The sequence below is a fragment of the Enhydra lutris genome, unplaced genomic scaffold (assembly GCF_002288905.1).
Source record: "Enhydra lutris kenyoni isolate GAN:26980312 unplaced genomic scaffold, ASM228890v2 scaffoldscaffold15, whole genome shotgun sequence".
In the NCBI taxonomy this organism is placed as follows: Eukaryota; Metazoa; Chordata; class Mammalia; order Carnivora; family Mustelidae; genus Enhydra; species Enhydra lutris.
The window spans coordinates 2,151,411-2,177,442 of record NW_019154099.1 but is presented as its reverse complement, the minus strand read 5'-3'; the positions used below and the strand labels follow the sequence as shown (position 1 = coordinate 2,177,442).

Sequence of the window (26,032 nt, the reverse complement as noted above, 5' to 3'; positions counted from 1 at the left end):
ACCTTTAAATAATATGTTAATCATACTGAGTAACATTCTGTGTAAAAGTAGCTTAAAAGTTCTTCTTTCTCAGCATAATTTCTTAAAATCTAACCCTACAGCATATGATAAATAGAAACAATAACACCATTTTCCAGGTAGTTTATATTCCTTCAAAACACAAAAGTTCAATCACAAGAATACAATAAATATCATATTATTCAAAGTTCTACAGAATTAATGGGGACCTATAATCATTAATATGCTAATTTAAGTATTTTACTCATAAACACTCTGAATGAATTCCATGTATTAGTAATCAAGAAATAGACCCAAATAAAAATTATAAATGTTGAATTTAATTTCAGTAATAATAAAGACAAAAAAAAAAAGCAACTCACTTGTCACCATGCACAGTAACTATAACATAAAAAGTTTAAACTTGTTTATTTTGTCAACATTTTCTTCATTGTATATAGCTCAAAAAAAAAGACATCAGAAATCTGTGAGATATATTTATAAACAAACAAAGCAAGAACATATACTCTCACATTTCTGGTGAGTTAGTTCTTCATTAAAGGGGCTCAAGTTATTAGTAATAAAACATAAATTGCAAGAAATCCTTTTACAGAGGTAAGAAAAAACAATTTTGGCTGGAAATGATGATGGTCTCATTTCTTCTCCTAGATATGCAAATAATAGGTCTAAATACTTACTAGAGCCAAATCTATCTCAAAAGTTTGGGACACTAATTTTTGTCCATTTTGTTAAAACTCAATGAGAAAATACACTTAGAATTAATTAAAACTTTTTCGATGAATAAGGGATAGTAATATCCACCTGCAAAAGGAAAAAAAATTGATTTAGAATGTCAACTTTGAAATAATTATTAACTTAGAGATCACAGTTTAGGAAAGTTTAATCTTGCTAATCCAATTATGGCTAACCTGGGCATGTATCCATAATGATACTTAGTGGCTTACAAACAACATGTAATTCTATAACAACCAAAAGGATATACAATTGATTAAAGAAAACCTTTGCAGTTGAGTATAGAATTTAGTTTAAGGCCAAATTTTCACACCTACCATCACATATCCATATGTGTGATCTTAAGAGATCTACATTTAAATGTGGAATGTAAACTGACTTATTCAACTAATCAAATATTGTTCTTGCTACCTCCTGGAGACTTGCCTGAATCCTCTGAGTTAGTTCCAAACTCAACCCATATTCCATGTAAGAGATTTTAGATGTTCAATTTTGAAGTTATATGTCATCAACTTAAAAGAAACTAAATGAAAAAAATGAGGATTTTTTTTCCAAAGAAGATGGAAAAAATGAATTTAATACACACCCATAGTTATTTTTCTTTGTAAAATAACCAAATTAAGGTCATTAAAGGGTATAACTTTTATTTTACTATTTGCACTTTATGTGCTCAAAATTATACAAGGATGGAAGTGTTAACTCATACAAATAAAACTTCCCAGTTTTGCTGAATTACCTAAAATGTGTGCTTCATTAGGTACTGACAGGCCATTTCCTCTTCTTTAGTAAGAGACTGGAAAGAAGCTGTATGCTGTTATGATAAATTTCAATTTAACAGTTTTTCTATAGTTTCTCACTTTGCCAGTATTTCAATTTTTCTTTAATTCATTCTCAGGATTAAAACAAGAAAGTTTTCATTTAGTTATAATAGCCCCAAATGTTCCTTCTTCACATCTGGAGGATCTAGATATAAAGATTCACCTAGTAAATGTAAAATCCAGGTTTTCTTTCTGTCATTTAGAAAGCAGATAAAACTAAATATAATTTTCTAAAATTAAGTCAAAATATACTTAGGAATATAAGAACAGAAAAAGGAAATCTAATTCCTGAGTTCTGGAAAATATTAGACAAACTTAAAATAGTTGAAATGAAATAAAGGAAAACAGGTTAAAAGCTTGATGATGATTTTTCAAAGCACCAAGGCAATACTTATTTCCATGTAAATGCTGGCATTTAATTCTAGCTACCACATATATGGTATGCTGCTTCCTTATTTGGGGTAAAAATTTTGCAGGAGAAAAGCTGTTCTTACAAATGAATGCTTTATCTTATATACTTTCTTTACCTTCAAATTAGAATTTAAACAAAAGATACTCAAATATAATTCCTTAAATTACATCTGAAATACTTTTAGAGTTTCTAAAAGAGACAATAATTGGAAATGATTCATTAAGAACTGCTTTCATTTTATAGATTTTCTGCTTGGTTACAGTTGAAAAGGTTAGGATACTCCTTGTAGAAAAGAAGACCAGAAGTGTGTATATTACACAAACATGCCTGTCTTATCCTGAACATTAATTTTTAGTTTAATGACTTAATAAAACTTAATAAAGTAACAAAGTAAGAAAAAGAAGGTAAAGAAAATATTTTCCTGGGGCGCTTGGGTGGCTCAGTTGATTAAGCGGCTGGCTGCCTCTGGCTCAGGTCATGATCTCAGGGTCCTGGGACACAGCCCCGCATACGCTCCTTCAGTGTGGAGTCTGCTTCTCCCTTTCCCTCTAATCCTCCTCCCTGCTTGTACTCTCTCTCTCAAATAAATAAAATCTTAAGAAACAAAAAAAAAGAAGAAAACATTTTCCTTCAAATCTTAAGTTAAAAATTTTGACTGTGTTTCCATCTATAAAATAGCTATATAATAATTTTTACTTTTACTCTGAAGTTAAATATTGGATATAAAAAAACAAATAAGGACTTCATATTTCCGACTTGTCAAAAATCTTCAGCCTAAGAATTCAGAAAAACATTTAATAAAAAGGAGGAAAAAATATCATAGTATACAGTTAGAATGCATAGGATTAAGATCATAATCTGTCATATGGGGTAAATTACTTAATTTGAGTTTCTGTTTCCTGAGCTACCCAACAAATAGGCTGGTCATCTGTAAGGTCTTTCCTAACTTTGAAGTTATGATTAGGAGCATTTTAAGACCCGGGATTTCAGGAATTTACATGTTTTGATAGTTCCCCCTTTCTTTATAAGGAAATATTTAGAAACATTACTAAAAACTGTCTTCTAAGTTCTGTTAATGTATATTTTATAATGTACACTTATCTGTGAGATAAGCAAATATCTTAAATTTCATTTTACTAGAGAAACAAAGGGAAAACTAATATTTAAGTAAAAACTTCAGTATTTACATTGAATACAAATAGCATTAAAGTAAATTTGATTCTGTATAAGCTCTTTCAATAAACTCTTGATGGCATTCAACGCAATTATTAAATTTCAATTATATTATTTTATTTTAGTCTATTTTTAAAAAGATTTTATTTTATTTTTTTAAATCTTTATATGTAATTTCTACACCCAACATGGGGCTCGAACTAATGACTCTGAGATCAAGAGTTGCATGTTCCTCTGACTGAGCCAGCCAGGTGCCCCACAATTATATATTACTTTAATACACATACAATACATCGGAAAAGTTAGCACTTATTTTTATAGAATCATTCTAAATATAACAAGATTATCAATAATAGTGAAAATACATTATCAAAACTGAAGATATATCAGCAATATCAATACATATTAAAACATATTAAACTGTAAAACATTAGATTGTAGAGTATGGCCAACCTTACTTCAGCAGCACAGTTAATACTGGAGATAATTTTAGAATCTTAACGCCAATATTTACGTGCTGCTAAGGCACTGCTGACATCACTATCATAAGAGCCATGAATAAAAAGAAATATATTTTCTTCAGAAGATCAGATCCTTGTATTTTTGAGGCAGCACAATATGGCCTGCACCTTTTCAAAATCCACAAACCATTATGTGCTGCTACTTTACTCCAAGGTTTTTGTTTTTTTAAATACACAATAGCACCTAAAGATACAAAAAATTTTTTTCTTTTAGAAGAGAATACATTAAGAAACCTATGTTTAAAGATTAAAACTGATGAAAAGCTTCAGAATAGCGTAATAAAATTTATTTCTACATCAAATGTTTAAGAAAAGCCTACTATGTGCCAAGCATATTGCTATAGGTTAGGAACACAAAGATGTGTAATAGATGAATATGAAAAGCATTTTCATCCTTTGTCAACTTAATAAGCCAATACTATTAAATATTTGATTAAATTTTTGAATGTTATAATATATAGAAGTTATTTTTTCCTTTTATAAACACAAAGTGAATTAATAAAATTTGGTCTTTACCTTCGTAAAAGTGTTAATTTACAGACAGCATTGCATCCCTTGCAGTACACCTTTCAAAAGACCTCTTCATCAAGTAGGTTAAGACTTCATGTCAAGGGAAAAATAAGAAATGACATACAAACGCTCAGTTTCAATAAACTTAAGTGGGCAAATGCAAATATACTTTTATTTAGATCTATCTAATCCATTTTGAGCCAGAGTGCATGCATGACTGTGAGTAGGGGTGGTGGTGGGTGAGAGGCACAGGCAGACAAGAGAATCTTAATTGGGATCCATGCTGAGCATGGAGCCCACAGGGTTCCATCTCATGACTATGAGATCATGACCTGAGCCAAAATCAAGAGTCAGATGCTTAACCAACTGAGCCACCCAGGTGCCCCCAAATACATTTTCAAAGGAAAAAGCCTGCTTAAGATCTTAAGATTCTATCTCTCCCTCTCCCCGATACCAATCTCCTCCCGCAAAGGTAATTGCAGATTATGAAGCCTTGGAAAGATGAGTTAACTTTGTATTCAGAGATGAGAAATAAACTGGAATCTTGTGGCTCTAAATCTTCCTATATCCTACCTGCCTCCTCTCTTCACTAGGCAAGGAAGTATACTCCTAAACAGTTTCCACTTACTCAGATGTAGGAAATGCAATTACTTCTCTAAAAGAGACTATAAAACTACCATCATTCTAGTTCAAGCCTTGACAACCTTTGTTCCAGTTTTCTCACCATTAAAATGGCCATGCTAAAGCTATGGTATAGAGGAATGGAATAAGGAGATGTACAGTGAAATGTACATCTTCTCATATCTAATTGTTTACAAAAGCACAACTGTCCTATACTCTACATTTTTTGTGAGCATCTTCCCATTAAAAAATACACATAGCTAATCTCCCGAGCAACCTCTATTTCATATACTGCTCTGCTCTATTACTGTCTCAAATTTCCTTTTTTTAAAAGATTTTATTTGAGTGTGAGAGAGAGAGAGAGAGAGAGAGAGAGAGAGAGAACGCACACGCATGGGTAGGGGGGAGGATGAGAGAGAAGTAGACCCTGCAATGAGCAGAGAGCCTGATGCAGGACTCAATCCTGGGACTCTAGGATCATGATCTGAGCTGAAGGCAGTTGCTTAACCAACTGAACCACCACCCCTGTCTCAAATTTCTGCACAATTTTTTAGTATGTAATCAAAATAAATCTGTTTGGAATGACTTTGAGAAATACACAATATATACTTGCATTTATCAATTAAGGAACAGTTCTTCAGGCTTTCTCTCCCATAAACCCACTTTCCAAACAAAAAATACAAACATGCTTTTTCAAATATACAAAATTTAAATATGTACATTTTTTCATTTAATAAATATCTTACTGAACACCTACTATGTGCTAGGCACTGTCCCAGTCGTTACACTAGTTAGTACACTAGTATAGAGGCACAGTCCCTTCTCAGAAAGAATTTAAAATCATTTAAATTATAAGATACAAAATCATTAAACAACTATTCAAGACTATATATTGTTCTTGCTCCCCATAGTATATGTATACATTAACTCATGTATACATACACATGATAATAATAACTAATGCACGATAATTTCAAAATCAAGAAGAAATCCATTGGTCACTTCTTCAATCTTCTTTCTTTTTTTTGCTAAGTCTATATATTTTAAACAAAGTCAAAGGTGACAATCTTGAAAGAAATAAATGTGAATATTGCAAAATGAAAGTCACTTTCATAAATTTTTGTGTTTTCTGCTCTGTACTTTTTTAATTACTTTCATAAATTTTTTTAAACTTCACAGTAAGAATATAGTTTTTTTTTTTTAAATTGTGGCTATAATACACATAAATTTTACCATTTTATACAATTGTGTGGCATGAAGTCCAGTTACGCTGTTGTGTAACTATCACCACATTCCATCTCCAGAACCTTTTCATCTACACCAACTGAAACTGTACCCATTGAACACTGTCCATGCCTTCATCCCCTCAGCCCCTGGACACCACAATTCTACTTTCTGTTTTGATGAACTTGCCTACTTTAGGTACTTTATATAAATGGAATCATAAAGTATTTTTTTGAGTCTGGCTTATTTTACTTAAGATAACCTTTTCAAGGTTCATCAGTGCTGTTGCATATATCAGACTTTCCTTTTTATACCTGAGTAGCATTCAGTTGTGTATATATACATTTTGTTTGTCCATTTATCTGTCTATGGACATTTAAGTTGCTTTGCTCTTTTGGCTATTATGATTAACTTGCTGTTATAAACATGGTACACAAATATCTATTTTGAATCCTGCTTTCAATTCTTTTGGGTCTAAACCCCAGGATTACATGGCACTTAATTCTATTTTTCATTTTTTGAAAAATTGCCACACTGTCTTCCATAGTAGGCTCTATCACTTTACACCGCCATCAGAAATGCAAAAGAGTTCCAATTTCTCCACATCCTTGCTAACATTTATTTTTTTTCTTTTAAAAATAATAGCCACCCTTATGGATATGAAGTAGTATCTTTGTGTGGATTTTTTACTTCCGTAATGAGTAGTCTTTTGAGCATCTTCTGTTTATTGGTCATCTGTATATCTTCCTTAGTGAAATGTCTATTCAAGTCCTTTGCTCATTTTTTAACTGGGTTGTTTGGTTTTGTTGTTGTTGTTGAATTATAAAAGTTCTTTATGTATTCTGGATATAAGTTACCTATCAGATATATGATCTTCAAGCATTTTCTTCCATTCTCTAGGCTGCTTTTTCACTGTTGATAGTGTCTTTGATGCACAAAAGTTTTAAGTTTTGATGGAGTCCAATTTACCTTTTTGTTGTTGCTGCCTGTGATGTACTATAAATTGCTACGAAGTCCAATGTCATCAGGTTTTCCCTATAGTTTTCTTTTAAGAGTTTTAGTTTTAGTTCTTACATTTAAGTCTTTGATCCATTTTAATTTTTGTGTATGGTATAAGGTATTACTTTATATGTTGATAGCCAGTCCTTTTCCCATTGAATTTATTTTTTAAAGTAAGCTGTGCCAAGTGTGGAACTTAAACTCGTACCCCTGAGATCAAGAGTCACACGTTCTACCAACTGAACCAGCTGAATGGTCTTGGCACACATATTAAAAATCATTTCATCATATATGTGAGGGTTTATTTCTAAGGCCCTCTAGTCTATTCCATTGGTCTATATGTCTGTCTTTATGCTAGTACCATACTGTTTGATTACCAGGATCTTGCATGAACTTTTGAAATCAGAAGTGTGAGATCTCCAATTCTGTTTTTTCAACATTGTTTTGGCCATTTGTTGTCTCTTGAGAGATTCTGTATACATTTTAGAGCAGTTTTTCTATTTCTACAAAAATGTCATTGGGATTTTGACAGGGATTGCATTGAATCTGTAGATCATTTGGATAATACTGTCATCTTAACAATACCAAGACTCCCAAAACATGAATACAGGATATTTTTCTGTTTGTGTCTTAAATTTTTAAAAAATTTTTTATTTATTTTTTTGTGTGTCTTAAATTTTTTTTTAGTAATGTTTTGTAGTTTGCAGTGTAGGAGCCTTTCACCATCTTGATTAATTTTATTCCTAAGCATTTTATTCTTTTTGATGTTATTATAAATGTAATTGTTTTAATTTAGTTTTTGGATTGTTCACTTTTAATGCAAAGAAATGCCACTGATTTTTTAGTGTTGATTTTGTATCCTGCAACCTCACTGAATTTGCTTTATTAGTTGTAACTTTTTTTGGGGGGGGACCAAGGGTTTTCTACGTATAAGATGATGTCACCTGTGACCAGAAATAATTTTACTTTATAAATATTTTATACCAAAAATTGGTTCAGAAGCTGTCTGGCAGCCTTGGTCTATTCATTTTTTCATTCTTCTAGAAAACCATGACAGAGGTCTCTTCTCTCCCTTCAAATTTCCATAATCTCTCTCCTTTCCTCCTCATTTTCACCCAGGAAACAGAAGCTATTAAAAGAGAATTTTTGTCAATTTCTACTACATCTACTTACATATATATATATATATATATATATATATATATATATATATATGCTGATATAACTCTTCCTTCTCTGTATAATGGATAAGCAATCACTGTTCTTAAGATACAAACCTTCTCTTATATACTATATTTTATCCTCTCTAGCTCACTTAAGGATATTTCTTTGGCACTCTCCCCTGCATCTTTAGTTTTTCTACTGGATCATTCTTATCATTAAAAAAACCACTATAATTTCTCTCATCTTAATATCATCTCTTAGAGGTTACTGCAATTTTATCACTGATGTTTTAATAAACACCCTCAGGGGAAGATATTTTCTTATTTTTATTTCTACTTTTAACTGAGATAATAAAAAAAGAACTGCTTTCTATTTGAAAGGCTGATAGATTTAAGCTATTAGCAAAAGTATCTTTCACATTCAAGAAAAATATGGAAATTCTTGATTTAAATGTATGAATAAATTGAATACTTCCAGTAGAGTAGTTCCAGCCAGATAAATCTCCCTTTACCTGTGTTTAACAATAAAACAACAATAATCTCCCAGTCTGGTAAGTTCTGAGTCTTCCTTTCCACTTATAATGACCTTCTAAAGTAGGTTTTATATTATGATTTCAAGGAGTTTTTTTTTTTTTTTAAGATTTTATTTATTTCAGAGAGAGAGAGAGAGGGAGGGAATGAGCAAGGGGGGAGGGGTAGAGGAAGAGGAAGAAGCAGAACCCCACTGAGCAGGGAACCAGATGTGGAACTCAATCCCAGGACCCTGAGATCATGACCTGAGCCAAAGGCAGATGCTTAACTGACTTGAGCAACCCAGGTGCCCCAAGAAGGGCTTATTTTAAACTATAAATTTCTTTGAATCTACAGAGGGCTTCATCACATGATAGAGATATTCAGATATTAATACATGCCATGAAAATATTTTTGCTCTTTTGTTTGGACATACCCACTATGTATTAGTACATTGCACTGGGTTTTTCAAATATTTAACTTCACTTTTAATCTGGCATCAAGACTATTTGTAATAACTACTTTCTTCAAGTATGCTTCAAATCCTGCAACATAAACCTGTAAGGAGCTGGCTACATAGTCCCTGGGTCACAGAATGACTATACTTGCTCAGGCCAATGGAATACTACACTCATGGTATGAAATGTTGATACTATACCTGGAGAAAATTTAAAATTAGTCATGCTGTAATATCTTCAAGAATAGGCCTAAGTTATGGGGTTTAACTAAACTGTGTGACAATTTTATTTAACGTAATAATTTTTTATTACCCTATTAAGAAAATGAAAGTTTTGGGAGCTTCGGTGGCTCAGTTGCTTAATACAGACAGATAAACACCCAAAATATCAAGGTTTGTGTAATTAGGACCTATCCAGTATTTCCTACGTCTTTCCAATTAGAACCCTCTACCACTCCAGTTAAAAAGTCTCTTTTAAGAGACATGACAACCCAATACAGTATGTGGACCTTTCTGAAATAATCAGGAATTTCAAGAGAAACTAAATGTTATTACAGTAAGGGATTATTATTCATTTTATTATTATAAGTATTGGTGGCTATACATTTAGGGAAAAGATTCCTGTAAGTTAGAGAAGCATAGAAAGTATTTATAAGTGGACAAAAACTGATCAGGCATGTGCTGTGGCCACCAGGTAAATAGCAAGTGGAATAAAATTACTTATCATGCTTTTAATAAATTGTTTTCAGTTCTTTATTCTCCTAAGCTATATATTCCCACCTGCTCTCTGAATCTTCACTGAAGCTACTGCTGGAGGCTAAAATACTCCTAATCCCCTTTCTATTTATTCCTACTTTGAGGACAACTTAAGTGTATTCTCTCTAGTGCATTCTTACGTCAACCTTTCTGGCTGATACTGAATTGCCCAATTATAAGAACTTCTGAATAGAGAAAATTATTCTCAATTCTGAGTACTGTGTTGAGCAAATAACTGGCTTAATTATTTTATATCTATCATCCATTCAAACTATTCAAACTGGACAACCTATATACCTACCAATGCTTCCTGGTATGGTCCACACCATTTTTCTACTTTTATATCTTAGCCCACTACAAACATTACGGTACCTCCATTCCTTAAACTGTGCTTTCCATTTTGCTGGCTAAAGAAAAGCCACATTCCTTAACTAGATATGGGAAGAGCCTTACTGGTTAGATGCAGAACCAAACAAAGAGCTATTAAAATTAGAAAACAGTACCATTCAGTTCTTGTCCTTTACCTTTATCAAAGTCTTAGTTCCAAGTGTGGTGGTTTATATTCTGGCTTGTAGGCTTTTAATTATCTTTATTAGCTTTTGATATATATCAACTTTTCATTTTTATGATCTTCTAAGAAAAAAACAGTCATTCTGAAAGGTTAGACAATATGTTTAGCTTAAGAAGTCAACTTGAAGATGAATCTGAGTACACAGAAATCTTTAAATACCTTAGTTTTCATATTAGGTAAAAAATTTAATAAAAACTTAAAACACAATAAAAAAAGCTACAAATTTTATATGCATTAATGGTTTTCACCCCTCATCTCCTTGTAAATGATTTGTCACTCCAATTTTGATTCCATTAACATTTTTGTTTGGGCATATCTACTTTCTATCTTAATGCTGCTGTAATTTCAGTTAATCTAGTTTACATAAGGCATTACTTCACTTAACAAAAACATAAAAAATTCTAGGTTATCTCTCCTAGGCTCTAAAATCATCCTGAGTGCAAAAGAGTTTAATAGTAAATTTCTGCATTTCCAATTTTATCAATATAATAAACAGCAGAAATAGTTTACTGAGGCAGCAAAGATACAGAACAGTGAATCTGAATCTGGGAGACCCAAGATGGAATCCTGGCTTTACCCTTCATGAATCCTTATCTTCAGTAAGTTATTTCAATACATGGAACCTTGAGTTTCCTTTTTGTAAAATGGATTAGTAATGCCCAGTTCATAGCCCTGTTAAAACTGTACAAATTTAAACTTTTATAAACACATCTAGTAGTGAACAGGTATTTAATAAATGACTGCTGAATCTAACTTCATAGGTTTTGCAACATACTTTGGACAAACAGGGTTTCAGTGGACTGTGACTGAACATAAACCAACAGTGCTGATGACAAAGAGAAAGTTAGTGGAATAAAGCAGGGTGCACTAACAGATCTTATTCATAAGAGAAATACTGTATTGTGTACCTCAAACCACACAGAGAACACTCAGTTCTGTATGCAATATTTTTGAAGGAATACTGACAAAACGTAGTGGATCCAAAAGTGGAATATGCAGGATACTAGTGATCTAGAATTCATACTATGAGAACCGGTGGAAAGACTTAGGTATGCTCAGCCTAGAGAAAAGACAGAAAAACTATTTTTAGAAGACCTATCTAGGGCCAAAGGATGAAATTATATAATGAACTGAAATCTCTCTTATGAGAATTTTATTTTTTTATCAATTATTACAACTGACTTAATTTATACCATTAAGGAAAAAAGCTTATCTATTATGGTTCTAATTCTAAAACTCTGAGGATTAAAATAAAATGACTATAGATCAATTAAAAATTTGAATTTTAGGAGTGCCTGGGTGGCTCAGTGGTTAAAGCCTCTGCCTTCAGCTCAGGTCATGATCTCAGGGTCCTGGGATGGAGCCCCGCATTGGGCTCTCTGCTCAGCGGGGAGCCTGCTTCCCTTCTTTTCTCTCTGCCTACTTGTGATCTGTGTCAAAAAATAAAAATAAAAAAAAAATTGACTTTTAGGGGCTTCTAGGTGGCTCAGTCAGGTAAGCAGCCTGAGATTTGGTTACAACTCAGGTCATGGGGCGCCTGGGTGGCTCAGTGGGTTAAGCCTCTGCCTTCGGCTCAGGTCATGGTCTCAGGGGCCTGGTATCAAGCCCCGCATCAGGCTCTCTGCTCAGCGGGGAGCCTGCTTCCCCCTCTCTCTCTGCCTGCCTCTCTGCCTACTTGTGATCTCTCTCTCTGTCAAATAAATAAATAAAATCTTAAAAACAAAACAAAACAACTCAGGTCATGATCTCGGGGTTGTGAGATCAAGCCCTGTGTGGGCCTCTGTGCTTAGTGGGGAGTCTGCTTAAGATGCTCTTCCTCTCCCTTTCCTTCTGCCCTCTGTGTGCTCTCTCTCTCAAGTAAATAAAATTTTAAAAAACTGACTTTTAGAAAATTTCAAGCTGTCTTATTAAGGATTTGAAGAACAATCTGCATTTAAGTTCTGACAATAGGGCATTAACTATGAGGGGCATAAAGAAATAACTTGAGGAGAAAATTAAATGAAAATGAAACCGAAAAAAATTTTAAGAAATTTATTTACTGGATGTACCAGGAAGACTGAAACTAACAGTCTAGACTAAAAAGTCAGGTGTGACTACTGACAACCTGACATGTATCTGTTTTAATTCTGCATTCAACTTATTCCTGTTTCATACAGAAATCACCTTGAAAACTCAATTTCAGGCAAAAAGATAGTGTCAAAGGGCAAGACTGCATTGAATAGTCTAGGACTGTTACTTATATAGTATGTACACTTAAACTTGAAATCCCTATTACAGCAGAATTTATCGTATGTGTATGTTTATTTCCTATTTTAATTAAGGCCTGTGCTATTAAATTTTGCCTTGTTTTCATTTTCCTAAGAAAACATCAAAAGTAACTTCATAAATAAGAAATTCCCTCTTAATAGTCTTTGAATCATCCATCTTGAACTGAGAAGTTGCTCAGGAAGGGTAAATAATGACTCCAACTCCTTTCTGTAATATTGGCACTAAAACTCAAATTTTATGGCTACCACTTTGTTGACAGCAGAAACAGCCTTGCATAGACAAAAGATCAGATTTTATTAATTTAAATTACTCTGTTGAACACATATATGTCAAACATTTAAGATCTTAAAGACAGGAACAATTGACATTTAATTAAACATTATCTAATTCTCAAAAAGAGCAGTTATTTGACCAATGACTGAAAAACGGTTGTAGCACATTGTAAATTTTCTCTATGTTCATAACCTTAGGACTTACCCTTGCAAGAGCTTAGACTTGATATTAACTAAATTAATATCAAATGGTATTTGCAAGCCTTCTTTACTACCAAATGCTGACAGTACCTAGCACCCTTATAAATTTTTTTGATTGTAAACACTGCTTACCACTAATCGAAGTGCCGAAAGAGCAATCTGTTCTTTTTTTTATCTCTTTTGAAATCTTCCTCCCAGAAACATTCACATTATAAAATTATTCAAGATAATTAAAATTTCCTCATGAGTGCCACAGGTAGACAGCAATTTGTAGAAGAGTAAATTTCAATCACAAATATGTAAAAATAGACTATTCAGCTATATTTAGTAACTCATACCAAAAGCATTACATTTTTATTGAAAATACAACAGAATTTATATCAGTTGCAATATTAATTACTTACTGCCCTACTAACATTCTGATTTTACTTGCAGTACTTTTAGTCAGCCCCACATTTACATTACTTTCTGTAAAGATTTTACTTACTTATTTGTGAGAGAGAACATGGAGGAGGGGGGAAGGGAATTAGAGTCTTTGCTGAACAGGAAAGCTGGGCGGGGTGGGGGTGAGGGTGGCGGTGGGGTTGTACTCCGGGGCCCTTGATCCCAGGACTCTGGGATCATGACTGAGCTGAAGGCAGATGCTTAACTGCCTGAGCCACCTAAGTCTTCCTACATTATTTATAATTCAAGAAATGACAATTTTTTTCTAATATGGTATAATTGCATGCCATTGCTATTCTCTTATTAACTTTGATAACATTTCTAAAAACCTACCTACTCAGTCCAATGTGAGAAATAATTTTTGTCATTTATATTTATATTAGACTAGTTCTCTATAGCAGGAAAATAATCAGTCTCCTAAATTACAAGGTCACTTGTTTCCATGACCTTTTTTAAAATTTTTTTATAGGACTAACAATGACAGCCCTGAATGAATTTTTTCTGCTTTATCTTCTGTTTCTTATTTAAAAAGTCAGTGTCTTAAAATTTCTGCTGTTATAGATTAGAAAGAAGCAATGATCTTAACTGCTGACAGTGCACCTAAAGGTGTTATTTCATTTAGCACCAAATGACATACCTAGTTATTTTAAGTTTATACAACAGAAATATGTAATTTAAGCATATGTACCCCAAACTGCAACGTAAAAAAGCAAAATACTGCTCAAAAAAGAAAAAGTGGGAAATTAAGGAAAGAAATATGATTATTTCTGAATGTTTTATGTTAAGCAATAAATATAAAAATGAACCGAAAATATGTAAAAATGAAACTGAAACACTGCTATTATTTAATTCTGACAGCATTAGATATAATGAAACACCAATATTCTATAAATTCTGGAATATCCACATTCCGCAAGTGGGGAGTAGTTTAAAAAAATACCCCTTTCTTGAAGAAAGAATGGCATTAAACAAACATAAGAGAATGACAGATGAGGGGATATACCCACATAATCATATAGAGAATACTGTCACTATGTACCCATTTTTCTAAGCACTGTTTAATTGGAAAAATCACCATTTTAATAACTAAGATTAAAGAGAACTCCACACATACTACCTAGAACAACCAGAAAACATTGCAATTATAAAATATAGCAAATGACCTATCTTTAAAAGATGCTGGACAATATGCAAGAAAGGCTATTTGCTTAGAAATTTATAAAGGAGATGAAATAAGATTAGGAATGTGACGTTATCTATGCTTATAAATCTGTTAGAAGTTAAATGATACCTATTTCTTTTTGAAAAGTTGACTGTTCTCCAGTATATACAGTTGGGAGTTCAATACCAATCAATAAGATTTCTTTTTCTAAGATTTAAGCTAAAGTAAAACTGAGCTGGCTTCCAAGGGACCAATTAAGGAACTTATGCCTAAACTATATAGGATTCTTTGGGGATTTGTAAATGTTTCCATTCTAGTTTTCCAGAGACAAAAATATAAAAAGGAAAAAATCGGAGAAAGAAGTGACCTGTGGTATTTGGCTCCTACTCTTCCAACTGGCTCATTACTAAAGGTTTTCAATATTTAATTGATTTCTACCCTAAAAACTACTTACTGAGTTCAATGGCTGATCTTCTATGATCATAAGGTCACTCCTCAACACATATACATTATTTACCAAGTCACTAATATAATGGTATTAGATGAGATAGGAGAAGAATCTGATGCACTGGTTTTCACCTCAATGGGCGATCCCTCAACACCAAGGATAGAAAACAGATGCACGTGAGTTCTTTTATTTAGAGATATAGAATTAGCTCGAGGAAGAGATAGAAATGAATCTTTTTGGTAACTGATTACCAGGAAAACAGTTATCTTGTACAGTTACCATGACTTTGATTTTAGAGTTTTTCTAGGGGTATGACATTGATTTCAGCTAACCTGTTAGAATTTTTAAGTTTCTCGGGGCACCTACATAGCTCAGTTGGTGGTTAAGCATCTGCCTTCTGCTCAGGTCATGATCTCAGGGTCCAGGATCAAGCCCCAACAGGGCTCCCTGCTCAGTGGGGAGTCTGCTTCTCTCTCCTTCTTCTCCTTCCTCTGCTCATGCTCACTCTTTCTCACTCTCTAATAAATGAAAGCCTAAAAAAAAAAGAATCTGTTTCTCAAAACTTAAATCAATCAGGGTAAAAACATTTCTTATTCTCAGAAAGGTGTGTACATGCATATATCAAAGGAAGGAAAAGTGACTGCCTTCCTATTTTTCCTACCTTCTGAAGTTTAAAAGTTAAATTTTAGGTATCTCACAAAAAAGTCTGCAGTGCAATCTAGTGAAATGCAAAAATAAATGAAAAAACTATTTCTCAAGTGAATATTTATAATTTATAAAGCCATTAAATAATTGTTAGTAAACCTGATTCATGATGATAATAAAAAAGATAATTAGTCATATATAAGGTCCTTTGAAGGAAAGTGTTTAAGATTGTGATTCTCAGATTCAGAGATGATAGGGCCTAGCTGTAAAATACTTCTCAAAATTGAAACTTACCCAAAGCAATGACATTATTCTTGCTCTAAATTGGGTTAAATCAATACCAAACTTCAATGTGTAGGGAGTAAGGGGAGATCAGAAAGTTGTCAATCTAGGGGTGCCTGGGTGGCGCAGGTGATTAAGTGTCCCACTCTTGATTTCGGCTCAGGTAATGATCTAAGGGTCATTAGGTCGAGTCTTGCATCAGACTGAGCACATGGGGCCTGTTTAAGATTCTCTCTCTCCCTCTGCACTTGCCCCGGACCCGACTTGCTCTAAAAAAAAAAAAAGTTGTCAATCTAGGCTAGTAGGAAAAAAATTCAGAAATAAAGCAAAACCTGTAACCAAACACTCACTTTTTATAAAAATGGTTGAGGTTAATACTAAATATTAATTGAGAGTTAATACTTACAAGGTAAGAATTGCTGGGCTAAGTAGGGGACTGTTTTATTATGGTCTTCATTTTATCAGTATCAAACCTAGGAAAAAAATAAGAGTGAAGACTTTAAAAATTTGATTACATTATGAAAGTTAGAAAATTTTCAACGGGGGTTGATAATCATGATTTTCTGATCCTTATACAGCACAACCACAGATTATAAACACCCAGCAGCATTTGTATATTTTAGTCCAGAGCAGCTTAATTTCTTAATTTCTCTTCTTAATAGCTTCTTAATAGTAATAGCTATTACCTTCTCAAAGTTTAAAAGTCAAATATGTAAATGCAACTAAAACTCATACTTCAATGTCTAACTTGGAGCACAGTGAGCTTCTAGAGGACATCACACAATTGCAGATATTTTAAGATAAATTCAAGATCATACCTCAAGACTGACCAGTCTTTCTCTCAGGCATATACATACACACATGTACACAATTGCAAAATCTAAAAATCCATATATTGCCCAAGAATTCTACTGTGAAACAGTATAAATACAGAGCTTAAATTGGGGTTTCAAATGCTTAAAGATATGTTGGAAAATAATGTTATGATCTATAGCCATAGCAATAGAAAATACTATTATGAAATTACATGAAAAAATGCAGGAGTAGTGATAAGAAAAATTGTTTCCAAGGTTGTTCTTTATTTACAAGAGCAGGAAGTATTAAAAGCCAGTATGCAAAGAAAGGAAACATTACAGCTTATCTTTAAAATTGAAAAAATTTAAAAATATACTAATTTAAACTGGCTAGAATGTTTACTTTCTGTGGGCCATGACTGTAACTTGTAGTTCTTACACCAATTAATGCTTAAGCACTTACTACAAGATATAGAATAGAAAAAACTCAAATCCACAGAAAAATCAAGCCAATACCAAAATGAATCCCCACATTCTACCTGTGGCCTGCTGACTGAATTCTAATATACTACCATGCTTATTTTGTTTTATGTGTCTTTTTTTTAAGAAAAAAAGACAATACATACAGTTGAGTCCTTTCTGTACCATCCCCTGATTCCATTATCCTTCCTAACATAAAATCACAATCTTGAATTTGGAATTTATTTCCTATGCACGCTTTTACACTACTACTATTGTAAATTCAAGTACTTAAAACGTATCATTGTTTTCAAGGTTTATTAAAATGTAGTATCATATACACACATTCTATAAATGTTATTATACAATACATATCCTTTTGTAGTTTGCTTTTGCTGAAGACATTCATTCATGATCATACACAGAGCTCACTTTAATAGCTGTATAATAAACAGTTCATCATATGACTATGCCACAATTCACCATTCTCCTGTTGCTTAATGTTTACAGTGCTTTTGATTTTTTTCTATTAAAAATAAAAGTAATAAGACTTTGCCATACATGTCTCAGTTTATCTAGAACATCTACGAAATGGAATTGTTGGATTCAAGCCTATGTATACTCAATTTTACTAAGATATTGTCAGATGCTCCCACAAGGAGCATATGAAAAGTTCATTTTCTCCAAGATCTCGAAGTACATTTAAGAAAAAGAGCCACTATCTAGAGGAGTATTTTCAAAATTCTTAAGTGATCAAATCCTTCTGTTTTTATCAAGTGTAGGTCTAACATAGGTATACTAAATGTTTTAAACAAAAGAGACTAAAATTTGCCCTAAGGTACCTGCACAAAAATAAAGCTTTCATGATAGAGATTTTCGTCATATGACTGAGGAAATACCAAGACTTCATCTAGAACTACTGTGGTAGAAATGGTAAGATTCAGCATTAGTTACTAAGCTTAGATCCACAATGACCAAAGAGGGTAGGGGGAGCAGAAAATATAAATGGTTAATTATTGTGAAGAATCCTCCCCCATTTCATTTTGGGCAGTGCTCCTCACATGTGGTGCTTCTAAAAAAACTCACTTGGAGCTTGTAAAAAATACAAATTCCTGAGTCCTAGGGCTCCAGAGAATCTGATTCAGCAGGTCTGATAAAATGCTTTGTTCTTCTAAGTTATTTTGGTCCATAGACACTTTAGTAATTCATAGTAAAAACAAGGTGTTTTAATATAAAGGATTTTGTAACTCACTTTTTAATTAAGAGAGGTAACTAATTAAAATGTTATCTGTTAAATTACATCAACATGAATTACATCAAACATCCTGGTAATAGCAAAAAAAAAAGTTATGGTTGAATATGTTTGACACTTCATGTTAGACCAGGTTTTAGGCTCATTTATTATTTCAGGTAAGCACATACTACAACAAAGCTTGTTTTGATAGTATTAGGAGAAAATTCATATTCTGAATTTACTGTTATCGGAAATGGAAAACATTAAGAGTGGGTGTGATTAGTTGTGATTTTAATGAAGGTAACCAAGGAAAAACAATGATTACTTTTTTAAAAGAATGCTACTGCAAATGTCAAAACTTTAAACTGGGACATTAGGTTTATACACTAAAAATGTCATTTGTAGTTTTCCACCTAGAATGCTACAAATAAAATTGGAACTTTAATAGCAATTTAATATTCACTTCCCTGTAACTACGACCTATTGTAATTTTATTCAGGTACAAGATGAGAAAAATGCACAGATATTTAGGTTATGCAAATATGTGCAAATTCAAATTGTAAAAATAAAAAAACCCTATTTTTGTTACAAAGCCCTATTTCCAGAAGATTTAGAATAATCTTTATTTCTAGATATAAAGTTCAGATATACAACATTTTAATAGAAAATGTGAAGACTTACTGAGTTTCCAGCTGTAGCCTGCTTTGTGATTAAACACTAAGCAGTATGGGGTATTCTTTTTTAGTTATAGTGAAATCAACAAGAATTTGGCCTTGTTTAGACTAGGCTACAAAAGAAAGATAATATGGGCCCAGAATATGGCTCCAAAGTGAAAGAAACACTCCTGTGTGGCCACAGTCAACTTTTCTTTCCTTAATATAACACCTAACTTGTGCTATCCAGTAACTAATGATTTTTTTTCAATCTACCAGCTTAAAAGTGAAAAACACGAAACACACCAAACATACTTCCAGAAACAAGAGGATTTTCCATTCAAACAGATGGAATTAACTGATAAAAATTAAATGAACTAAAACCACACAGTACATAATAGAAAATAATGTAAGTCTATGAGCTATAAGCAGAAAACTAAGTTTTCTTTATGCAGCTTGGAAGGAAGTAACTTTTTGTCAAAGAATATATTCATTATACTATATATGGGTTATAATGACAGTTGGGCCCTTCCTACCTGGTTTGTAAAAGCTCCTGCAGGCTCCTTTGGCCACCATTATTGCATATTGATGCTATTCTATGCAACAGCTGACAAGCAGTAGCAATCTCCCAGTTCCTGTTCCCAGCTGTAAGGGACAAGAACAAGGGCTGTGGTGATACTTGTTTATTCATTGTTGTTGCTGCTGCTACTGAAGCAGCAAGCTAAGAAAAGCATATGCAACTGACACAGAAGACAAAAATGACTCTAGTCCAACCTACCTAACAGGTCAGCTTTCATCATTCTATGATAAAATTGCTTAAAGAGAAATTTTTTCTTTAAAAATTAGGACGGGAAGAGAAGAAGAAAAGACAAAATGAATGTTCTGATCAGAAAGTGAACCTATAATGTATCTAAGGAAAAAAATTAATGACACTTGTAATGATCTTCAGCTCCTAGTTTAGATTTAATTCAATTATCAACATTCTCAGAAGAGTTTTAACAATGTTTGGCATGAATTCCTAAATCTGTATTATCTTTCCTATCCACTCTACTGGAAAATAAGTACCTAAACTTTAATCAAGAAATGAAATTATATTTTGCTTATAAAAAGTTCCAGGCTCCCAAGTTCCACATATCTAATCATCACCATATGTTTGACATCAGATCCTATTAACAAAGAAGATTTTAGTCCATAAATATTTTTTAATAAAAACTCCAACCTTTAAAAAAATTCCTACTTGTAATTTATCTACTTTAAATGTGTACTACAAAGCTAAAAACCGAGTATAAGTACATAAGATCAATGATGAGTAACAGAGAAATATTTATTCTGTCAAATTATCTTTAAATTTAAATGTGATGTTAATTATAGATTTATAACTTCAATTTTAAATGCAATCTTTATCCTTTAATACCTTAGGCAATTTTTGATTTTGAAAAATATTTAAGAAGTCAGAAAAATTAGGAATCTATAAATTATTTTTAAAATGCTAGAATTGGCTGATAAGTCTAAATAAGATCTAGTCAAGAAGGCTAGATTTGGGATTTTTTAAAATAGAAGTATCAAATACAGTAATATTGAAAATTCAGATCAAAATATTTTGGGAAAAAGGGGAAAAATATTTTATTTTTATAAAAATTACAAAAACAATTGTTCTGCTTAGCAGCAGTCCAAAACCAAATAATGCTAATAAAAATAAAAGAAATAATTCTGAGGATTACAGGATAACAAAAGTACTAAATATTTTTATTATGAAAGCCAGAGAACGGAAAAAACTGACAGCAAATATCAAAAAAGGATTTTTAAAAATTAAGACATTTATAAAACAGTAATAAATTAATAAACTATTAGCTAGCAGATTAATCAGTCTCAGGAACTACATTTGAAACACACTGCAAGTTTCTCTTCCAAGTGACTCTCATCATGAAACAAGAAAGTAAAACTAAGTCAAATCATATATGTTAATGAAATACCAAGTGTGATTTGGGGTGCTAAGGACTGAAATTCTACTTCAAAATATTTAATGAAAAATTTAAATCATCTCATTAATTAAATAACACAGTTTGAAGATGCTTAGAAAATAAAATTTTGAAAAGAAAAATTAGATTAAGTATATATTTTATTTGTTGGTCAGAAAATAACCCCAAATATACACAAAATTGCTTCAAACAAACATTTAAAAAAATTTTAAGAAAGTTAATTGTCTATTCTTTAATGATTCTCAGCAACATTAGAAAATCTCAATAAAGGAAGCTGTTACAGCTGAGAAATTGCAAATATGTTGTCCTTATAGACTAGAATTATGCATCAATGACAAATAATGAATAATTTCAAGTCCCTTCACATGTAGACATGTTAAATTACTTCTGTTCTAGTTTATTCAAAATATTCTTTTCCCCCAAGAGTAACTATTTCAACAAAACAGGAACACTGACAGTATAGCTATATTTTAGGAACAATTAAGAATTTTTTCTTGAGAAAATGAATGTCATTTAACCCAGAAAGTGCATTTAACCAAAAATATAACTGCTGCACAAAAAAGAAGTCTATCAGTGAAAAAAAAAAAAATAACATAGTAAATCCTTTCCTCCAAATCGTGACATAATAAACTCTACTTATCAAAGCTTAGCTAGATATAATCAGGTTTGCAAATTTAAAACACTCAAAATCCTTAGAAAATGTCCTTTAAGGGGTGTAAAGGCTAGCCAATCACGCATAGCAGTAAAAGCCTTTATTAACTTGTCTCCTAAAATAACATACACTACTAATTAGGTTAAAGTTTCTTACTCTGTAAGAGCTGACCAAATACAAGAAAACTATTAATATTTGCATCAAGTCTCTTAGATGTTAAATTATTTAGGAAGCTAAAAATCTGGAAGTTTATAAGCCAATATATAGCTATAGAGGGATGATTTTATGATGCTAAATATTTGTGTTCAAACAGTAAGTTTTGACAATTTCGAAGATCTCAAATCATAAACACGCTAAATCAGAAAGAACTCTGTGGATTTATGTCTTTATTTAAAATATGAATTCAAAAGCTATGTTTATTCCTCCCTTTAATAGTAGGCTGTGTGTAAAAGATATCTGGATTGAAAGTGATAAACTGTATCTAGTTGTTTTTTTTTTTTTTTCCAGACACTCAGAAACCGTATTTTCCACTTTTCATCTTAATGTTGTCTAATCTGAAAATCACTGGTTAAATCAGGGGGGGGGGAAGTTGTATTCAATTTGATCCTATTCAAACTAAGCTGCTTTTTCATAACATTCTCAAGTCTAAGTTATAAAGACATTCTATACCTTGTATTTATCTCGAACAATATAGTGACACTTTTCAGTATAATGACATCAATACCTGAACGTCACCCTTACATTAAACTGATTTCTATTAAATTTTAACATTTTATGTAACATTAACTGTTAGTAGATTCATATTCCTGGATTATCTAATATCAAATATTAGTTTTTAATATTTTGGTATATATCTCAATGTTCAAACACACATTGGAGAATTTGTTTGTAAAAAACTGAACGTTGTTTAAAGATACAAGCAGTTCTATGACCACAATTACACTTCGTTCTTAAGACTAAATTACATTTTTCTATGAAAATAAATCTTTATCTCCCATATCTAATATATATAAAGTAAATATTTTTAGGTGAAAAAAAATTTAAAAAATTGTAGTATGCTCTATTTTAGAAGACCTCACTTTAGCAAATAGTTTTTTTTTTAAATTATGGTTAGTACTTTATCATGAGACTAATATTTTTAACATGGAAAAATTAATCAATACTTAGTAATATTGTTCAATAAATTCATTTATATTATACTAGATCACTATTTAGCAATCAAAATTTTTATTAGGTAAGTATCTGAAACTTTCAACTAAAACTATAAAAATGAAAATAAATAAACTAGAAAAGTGGCTCTTCTGATAAAGTATTTTGGAGGTAAAAATAAGTTACTGGAAGTTTTGGCAGTTTACATTTTTAGAGTTGCAATTTTTCATATTAATAATTTAAATATTTTATTCAGAGTATTTATGAGTAAGATAGTAGTTTCTGCTTAAGAAAGTGGGTTTTTCAGTTTCAACCAAAATGCCACTTTTGGTTAGGATGGTATTTGGAATACTCTAAATTCTCTTAAAATAGTCTAATCTTATCTAATCTTACAGGCTTTATCTCACTATACCTGCCAAAGAGTTGAGCACCAAATTCTATTTGATTTAAACCTCCCATTTTGAGATGGAAAGTCCTATTTAATTCACACATATATATATAACCTTAAGAAAAAAGAAAAATCACTCTATGTACTTATTTTTAGAATAACTTCAATTGGAATTGAACCTAATAAAACATAGTGAGAATATCCATTATATTTAAAAATGTGGAGTTTTAATAAGCAAGAGAAGTCCACTTGGGCCACTTCACAGATTTCTATTAATAAATCTTTATTGATTTTAGATCACTGAAAAAAGTTCTAGCTTTACTAACTGTCTAGTCCAATTATATTGCAAAGATATAAAATATTACCCTTTTAAAATTCATTAGTATACCTTAATCTCCTATCATGTTCCAATGCATTATGTGAGTGTTCAATCAAAGAAGTTAGGTTGTTCTCCAGAATTGGCTCTCTCCTAAAGGTCAAAACCTGCAATAAAAATGTCATGTATTATAGCATGAAGACACTCAACAGATTTCCGCCTCCTGAAGTTCCAAAACTGATTCCTGAACACTGAGGTAAAATCTTCAAAATGACCCCAATCTTGCCTGTGTTCAAAGAAAACCTAACTTGAAAATAATGTTTTTTAAGTAGAAATAACTTGATTAGAAACACCTGTGATATGCTTTATCATCTGAAGCCTCTTCAAGCAAATCAGATTAATATGTTTCTGCTTTCATTTCTCTTTAGGGCATTCATTTTCAAAGTTGTGCGTGCGTGCGTGCGTGCGTGTAGGTAAGTACTGGAGGACTGTTAAAGGGGACTCCATAAAGAATATATCAGAAATATAGTATGTGCCTCCAAAACTCATAAAATCCATAGTTAAAAAAAACTATTCAAAGGATAGATTTTTAACTACCTTTCTCCCCAAATCATCGAATATTTTAATGACAGAAATTACCATTATTAAGTTTAAGTTTAGTCTTTTGCCTTGCCTGTGTGAACAAATTATACTGATATTTCTGAATATTTTAAGACACTATGGTTCTAACAGAACAAAATTTACAATTAAATTTTTAAGCAAAATATTTATTAGTAAAAGTGGATGGCTACTGGGCCAATGGTTTTTTAATATTTCCAAATAAATGTGGTGTAATCAAATGTATTCAAGAAGCTTCTTCATTTGTTCCACCTGAATCTTAATGATATAGCGGCAATCAACCATCTAAAAATATAAAGTTTAGTTAAATTACCAAAGGCTTGTAACATACTATATGTTAACCATAATGCTCAGAGCTTTCTACTTTTATTTAAGGATAGCTTAGGAAAAGATATGAAAACCCAAAAAAAATTTATTCCTCTGCCTCCAAATAGTTGACTGTTTAATGACAAAAGCTACACAAATGTAACTGACAAATACCAATCCAAATACCATGACACTTTTAAAAATTAAAGTCACTTCCACACAGTCTTCCTCAAAAGACACAAAGTTTTCTGTATTTGAGAAATACAGAAAACCCTGAAAATTAAGGTATCGTAACTTTAAAAATCACAGAAAAATAGTAGAAACCAGTATGTACTCCATGCCAAATGTTAAGTTTTTAAATAGCAGAGAAACAGCAAATACTAGATAATAAAGAACAAAAGACGTTTGAATGTAAGACAAATATTAAACCAAATGTGTGTAAGAAAGAAAGATGTAAAAAAAAACCCTGAAATAGTATAACTCAATGCCAAATCTATTACAAAATATAGTTTATTATTTATACTTAGAACCCAGGGCAAAGTCTTTTCAGTGTAAAGATTTTTTAGTGAAATAAGACTGGAATAAACCAAAGTATATTAAACTTCTCATAATTTGATAAAAAATGTTAAGAATAAAACTCATATATACATAATTTCAATTCCAGTATTTGAAACTTGTCTTTCTAAAAGGAGATCCTAAAAGGAGACAGAGAAGAGGAGAAAATAAGGCAAAAGAAAATCATTTCCCTATACGAAAGCAATATTTATAGGAAGGCTTTACAATTATTTTTTATGCAAACAGACAAATATACAAACATGTATTAGTAATGTGATATTCTAAAATTGATGTTACTCTTATAATATTAAGACAATCACAACTTTAAAGTTCTAATACTGTCACTTGTAAAAATTTAAAGCAAAAATGGCTTAATCTAATTTTTGACATTTATTTGAAAGAAAGTGTTGGTTATTACTGATTTCCTTTGGTCTTAAAGAGATTTGGGGCTACCAAATTTCAGCAAGTCATAGTCTGAGCCTAATAACATGCCAGAATTAGTTGCCTGGCCAGTGTTTCTAAGTTTGCTGAGTAAAAATTAATAATAAGAAATAAAACTACATGTAAATGAATAGTATGACAATTCGAAGAAGTGTTTTCTAGTTGTAAGACCAAATAACCTGTTTCTTCCAAAAAAGGGTTAAAAAAAAAAAATCAGTGTGGGAATTACTAAGCTTCACTAAACAAAAGGAAAAAAAAGGCAAGAGCAAATTTAAGGCCAT

At 31.7% G+C, this 26,032-nt stretch overlaps 1 long non-coding RNA gene across 2 annotated transcripts in view; it reads right to left on the bottom strand.

Moving 5' to 3' along the window:
* Positions 1–238: 238 nt before the first annotated feature.
* LOC111147033 overlaps positions 239–26,032 on the bottom strand; it is a 30,126-nt gene continuing 4,332 nt past the window's right edge. The window contains exons 3-8 of one of the 2 annotated variants that reach the window (XR_002640583.1): positions 23,904–23,998; positions 19,884–19,992; positions 16,614–16,680; positions 4,191–4,274; positions 1,487–1,561; positions 239–819 (exon numbers count right to left, since the gene is read on the bottom strand). This is a non-coding gene — a long non-coding RNA (uncharacterized LOC111147033). The remainder of the gene's footprint in view (positions 820–1,486; positions 1,562–4,190; positions 4,275–16,613; positions 16,681–19,883; positions 19,993–23,903; positions 23,999–26,032) is intronic. The other variant, XR_002640584.1, reaches the window with a different exon arrangement.